Consider the following 7,002-nt stretch of genomic DNA (forward strand, 5'->3'; position numbering starts at 1 on the left):
GTTTTGTCTATAGTTCCTCTGTTAAATCCACTTTCTAGAAGAAACTGAGCTAAAGTCTCATACCATGCTCTTGGAGCTTGCTTAAGGCCATAGAGTGCTTTATCAAGCCTGTAGACATAATCTGGATATTTGGAATCTACAAAGCCTGGAGGTTGTTCAACATATACTTCCTCCTGTAATTCTCCATTGAGAAAAGCACTTTTCACATCCATTTGAAAGAAAGTAAACTTTTTGTGAGCAGCATAAGCCAAAAATATCCTTATGGCTTCTAATCTAGCAACTGGTGCAAATTTTTCATCATAATCAATTCCCTCCTGTTGAGAATATCCTTTTGCAACCAACCTTGCCTTATTCCTTGTAATTATGCCATCACTATCAGTTTTGTTTCTGAAAGCCCACTTTGTACCAACAACAGATCTGTTCTTTGGTCTTGGCACTAGGGTCCAGACTTTGTTTCTTTCAAATTCATTTAACTCTTCCTGCATTGCTTGCACCCAATCAGCATCTTGAAGAGCTTCTTCCACTTTCTTTGGTTCAGTCTGAGAAAGAAAAGAAATATAAAGACATTCACTTGAAGTAGCTGTTCTAGTTCTGACACCTGCATCAGGATTTCCAATTATTAAGTCAGGTGTATGTGATTTAGTCCACTTCCTTGCAGATGGAAGGTTTTCTCTAGAACTGGATGCTCCCCATGATCCATGCTATCTTCATCGACATTTTCTGATGCTTCCCCTGAAACTATGCTCTCTGAGTTGGATTCTTCAGAATTTAAGTTTTCAGAATTATTAGAACTTGGCTTATCAGAACTTGATGAATCAGAACTTGAAGAGCCAGATGTATGTTCTGATGCTTCTTGAGATGTGGTTGTATCTTGAGTATGCTCCCCCTGCATAGGTGCATCTTCCTTTGGCGTAGTCACCACAGTTTCAATAACATCAGAGTTTAATCCATCAGAGTTTGCAGTATCAGGATTTAGACTGTCAGGAATTTCAGTATCAGAATTTAAGTCTTCATTTTCAAATCTCAGCTGATCATGATCATTAAAATCTTCAAGTCCAGTAATCTTCTTATCATCAAAAGAGACATTGATAGATTCCATGACCACTCTTGTTCTCAAGTTATAGACTCTGAAGGCTTTTGTGGAAAGTGGATATCCAACAAAGATTCCTTCATTAGCTTTTAGATCAAATTTGGATTGCTGTTCAGGATAAGTCTTAAGAACAAAACACTTGCATCCAAATACGTGAAAATACTTCAGATTTGGCTTCTTTTTCTTCACCATCTCATATGGTGTCTTTCCATGCTTATTAATTAGTGTTGCATTCTGAGTAAAACAAGCAGTCTTCACAGCTTCAACCCAGAAATAGGTTGGAAGCTTTGCTTCATCAAGCATTGTACGTGCAGCTTCAATGAGAGTTCTATTCTTTCTTTCAACAACTCCATTTTGCTGTGGAGTTCCAGGAGCAGAAAATTCCTGCTTGATTCCATGGTTTTTATAGAACTCTTCCATTATCAAATTCTTGAACTCAGTACCATTATCACTTCTTATTATCTTCACAGAATCTTTGACCAACTTATCCAGTTGCCTGACATGATCAATCAAGATAGATGCAGTTTCACTTTTTGTGTGCAAGAAATACACCCATGTGTATCTGGTGAACTCATCCACTATGACCATAGCATATTTCTTCTTTGCAATAGACATGACATTTACTGGACCAAATAGATCAACATGCAGTAGGTGATAAGGCTCAAGAATTGATGATTGAGTCTTGCTCTTGAATGAGGATTTCCTTTGTTTAGCTTTATGACAAGAATCACAAAGGCCATCAGGAGCAAATACTGACTTTGGCAGTCCTCTCACAAGATCTTTCTTAACTTGTTCATTTATATTGTTAAAATTTAAATGAGAAAGTTTCTTGTGCCAATTCCAGCTTTCTTCAATTGATGCTCTACTCATCAGACAGATTGCAGAACCATCAGCACTTGTTGAAAGCTTGGCTTCATAAATGTTACCACGCCTGTATCCTTGCAGAACAACTTTTCCAGTTAATTTACTTACTACTTCACAGTGTTCCTCAAAGAAATCCACATGATAACCTCTGTCACAGATTTGACTGACACTCAGCAGATTGTGTTTAAGTCCTGAGACCAGAGCTACTTCCTTAATGATGACATTCCCAAGATTGATATTGCCATATCCCAATGTTTTTCCAATATTGCCATCTCCATAAGAAACACTTGGGCCAGCCTTCTCCATAAGTCTGATAGCAGGGCTTTATTTCCAGTCATATGTCCTGAACATCCACTGTCCAGAACTAGGATGTTTTTCCTGTTGCCCTGCAATCACAAAGACCACTAATGATTAGTTTTAAGGACCCAGACAAGCTTGGATCCTTTGGCCTTATTAAGTCTGTTAACATTTGCAGCGGATTTAGCATCAGAGTTTATGTTAACATTTTTCTTATCAGAATTTACACTATCAGACTTTGAATCAGAACTATACTAGAAGGAACAATGGTAACTTTCTTTAAAGAAGGTTTTATTTGATAATAATCATAGTACAGACTATGATATTCCTTACAAGTATAAATGGAATTCCATAAACTACCACAATAAAAACAAGGATTTTGTGGCTTATATCTAACAGACTGACTCTTAACTCCTGACTTTGAAGGTAAGGAGTTTATGTTCTTACTCTTCCTGCAAAAAGAAGCCAGATGGTTAGAACTTCCACAGTTATGACATGTTTTTCTAGGAGCATCAGGAACAGGCTTATAATCATTGCTTTTATTCACACCTTCCTTTCCATTCCTATTTTTCCTATGTGATTTTACCTTGTTTGCATTCTTAACATCTTTCAGCTTATGCTTAAGCTACTTCTTAGTCATTAAGCCTACGTTTACTTCAGTTGTCTTTTCCTGTTTTAGTTTGTCAGAAGTTAATTCCTTTTTAACTTCTGATTTCTCAGTATCAGACTTTACAGCTACAAACTTAACAGGTTTTAACTTTGGCTTTTGTTTAACAACTATAGGCTTAAAATCTACAGTCCCTTTATCATTCTTATCATCTCCATAACCTAAGCCCTCTTTCCAGTTTTCACTACTTAACAAATTCTGAGTTGTTCTGCCAGAGTTAGTCCAAGTCCTGATAATCTCTCTTTCCTTTTTTAACTCAGCTTTTAGAGATTCATTCATTTTAAGCACTTCATCCTTAACATAGAAAGCATCATCTCTATCTTTCTGAGTTTGATGGAACATAACTAACTCTTTTTCTAAATAATCATTCCTCTTTTTGCAAGCAAGATTTTCAGAAGTTAATCTTTCACATGTTAAAGTTTGATCTCTATAACTAATGAACATGGTTTTAAGATTTCTTCTCAACTCATTAATATCATCAGTATGAAAGGCATAAGTAGTTTGAGGTACCTTTAATTCAGCAGCTTCAGAATTGCTTTCAGCACTTGCCTTATCAGCATTTGCCATCAGGGCATAATTCTCCTCACTTTCAGAATCTGAGGTGTCTGTCCAGCTTTTCTTCTTTGTGACAAGAGCCTTGCCTTTGTCACTCTTCACTTTCTTGCAATCAGGAGATATGTGGCCTTTCTCACCACAATTGTAGCATTTGACATTTGTATAATCTCCTTTGTCAGACTTTCCTCCTCTGCCCTCAAATTTTCTGAAATTCTTCTTATCAGAACTTGCACCTTTCCTGGAAAACTTCTTTCCCTTCCTGAACTTCCTGTATGCAATCTTTGTGATTCCTTTCACCATAAGAGTACACAGCTTCATCATCTCTTCATCAGCATCCGTCACAGGCAAGCTTTCAGATTCTGAGTCATTATCACTTTCAGAACTTGATGACTCAGTATCAGACTTTGTGAAGAGAGCTTTACCCTTGTCTTTCCTTGAGGTAGCTGCCTTGGGGGATTCTTCTTCAGCCTTAAGAGCAACTGTCCTTGACTTTCCTCCTTTCCTCTTGCTTCTTTGTTCCATCACAAGTTCATGAGTCTTGAGCATCCCATAAATTTCATCAAGAGTTGTTTTATCAAGATTATAGTTGTCTCTTATTGTTGTTGCCTTCAAATCCCAGCTTTTAGGAAGAGCCAACAGGAATTTAAGGTTTGAATCTTCAAGATCATACTCCTTATCAACCAGTGACAAATCATTCAAGAGTTTGACAAATCTATCATATAAATCAGTCAATGACTCATTAGCTTTTGAGTCAAAGTGTTCATATTCTTTAGTGAGTATAGTCTTCCTGTTCTTCTTAATCGTATCAGTTCCCTGACATCTTGTTTTCAAGGCATCCCATATCTCCTTTGCAGTCTTGCAGTTTATTACCCTGTTTGACATTACATTATCAATAGCACTATTCAGTAAGTGTCGTACCTTAGCATCCTTAGCAATTGATGCGATATCTTCAGCAGTGTAGTCACTCTTTTCTTTTGGTACTGACTTTGCTGCTTCACCTGCAACTGCAACATCAAGCTTGGTTGGTTTGTGAGGCCCTTCCTTGATTCTATCAAGATATTCTGGATCTGTAGCTTCCAGAAACATGGTCATCCTCACCTTCCATATGGGATATTCAGATGGTCTCAATATGGGAACTCTAATAGTCTCATATCGGCTTTGAATTTGTGTCTTTGGAGGTTTTTCAGTTTTGGTGGGCTTAGTTGGAGTTTCTACTTCAGCCATGATTGTTTTTGGATCTTAAACTGTTTGTGTGTTAACAGATAGGCTCTGATACCACTTGTTAGGTCACACACACTGTAGAGGGGGGTGAATACAGTGTATAGCACAATCAAATCGAACTTTAATAACTCAAGTACAGAAAACAAACTTTATTCAAAACAATAAACTCTGTTACAGTATGGAACTGTCCTCTCTCAGTGATGAACAAATATCACGAGAGCTGCTAGGGTTACAATAAATAATCTTCTCGATAATGATAACACTTATAGTGTAAACCCTATGTCTGTGTTTATATACTACACAGTTACAAGATAATCGCTAATTGATATGGAATATAATTCTGCTTCCTAAAATATATCAATCGGATATCTTTTATTCCAAGTATTCTATTCTTCATAGAATTCCTTCTTCATGCATATCTCTTCTTATGTTTGTCTCGATCTTCTCTTCCTGTAAATCAGTTGCCTTCCTTATTATCTGAACGTTTCCTTCAAGTCATGATATTATCTTCTGATAAATATCTCCTGAATCTTAAGTACTGATGACTTAAGTTCTGACTTCAGTATAAGTGCTGATTTCAGTTAAGTACTGATTTGTCCTGTTTAAGTAAGATCTGAAAACTAAACATAAATCATATTAGACATGACATTATCAAATATATCTAACAGTCTGAGTGATAAAGTAAAATATAGTCAGCATTCCTATTTACATAAAAATCCTTTTACCTAACTTTGGAATCCTACTACTTAACAATCCAAACTTATTTCCCCACGTAATCTACGTGACGAAATTTAGTCGGTGGCATTTGGGTTCGGTTTTGATCCCATAGGCATCGATTATAAGGTTGTTAGGATTGTGTCTTTTTGGACTTAGAAATCTAGGGCTTCTGAGGTCTGTTCTGCAATTATCAAGAGCAAGTCCAATAGATCCCTTAAACATGCTATTAAGTCTAAATATAGCAAAGATGACATAAAATTACACTCCAGCAGTATCATTTTTATCATTAAAAAATTGACTTCTATATCTTCTTTTTAGTTCTTTTCTCTCCCTTCCTTTCTTATCTTATTCAAATTTATTATTGTTATTATAATAATAAGGAATGAAAATAATAATCATTGTTGGAGTTGAAATTTAAAATTATGTCTTAAATCATTATGAGTTAATATTTTATAATATATATAAGAAACCTACTAAAACACTGTTGGACTTACTCTAATGTTTAGTGAAATGTAAGATCTTTCTATCCCGATTACATTAATATTCCGGCTTAATGATCTTTTGGCCCATAAAGTATGGGTCATTATACCGATCAGCCCCAAAAGTTTGAAACTGTATCGTTCGACCCCTAAAGTATTTAAGTATCGTACCGATTAGCCCTTTTCATCAGCAAAACGACATATCGGACTAAATCGGAGGGTAAAACCATCTTTTACACTGGAAAAGGGTTAAAAGATACGAAAACCAATATTATAGGGGTTAAAAGGCATGACAGTAAGAAACACTCATGTTCTCCATTTTCGATCATCATTGGTCGCCGAATTATCAAAGTATAATGAGAGTTTGGTATTAATCACATGATCCAAACAAGTTGCCTGGAATGCTCATGAAGACGAGGGTTATTGATGCAGATATTTGGACAACTGGATTAGGGAACTTTTCGTATTGTTGCATCTATTAAGTTTTAATCGATACAAGGTTTGCTCAAACTCCTCGCCAAATTGTTGAATATCTCTTTCCTAGCTATGTCAAGATATGCACCTGTTGTTTTAATGGCAATAGGACCTAATCACGTCCGTTTCTTGTTGAAAGGAAGATATGCAAGTTTGGCGATGGATTAAAAGAATAAGGGCTTAAATGTCAAAATCGTCAATTAAGTATATATATAAATATTTTTTATGGGGACACCGAGTAAAATTTGGAAATATACTCTTATCGTTTTAAATTTTATGGGGGCACTCTTTTATATTTTTAAAAAAATTAATTATTAAAAAAAGTAAAATTTAATTTTAGGGGGACACGTGTCCCTGCCCTTACTAGATTTGTCCTTGTTTGCACCACTATAGAATTAACTCAGTCAACCTAAGCAAATTTTGTTGACCTTAAGGGTATTGACAGCTGGAAATGCTAAACACACGTGGCAGGTTACAGCAATCTAGCTTCAATCTTTTAAAATCAAATCTAAGTATTTTTATTTAAAATCAAAAACTTTCTTTTTAGTTTTATAAATAAATTATATTACCTGTTAAAAGTTAAAAAAAGCTTACTTGATTAATTTATAAATTTGTCACCAAAATTTCCTAAAAATAAT

Source organism: Apium graveolens, chromosome 4 (assembly GCF_009905375.1).
Source record: "Apium graveolens cultivar Ventura chromosome 4, ASM990537v1, whole genome shotgun sequence".
Taxonomy (NCBI): domain Eukaryota; kingdom Viridiplantae; phylum Streptophyta; class Magnoliopsida; order Apiales; family Apiaceae; genus Apium; species Apium graveolens.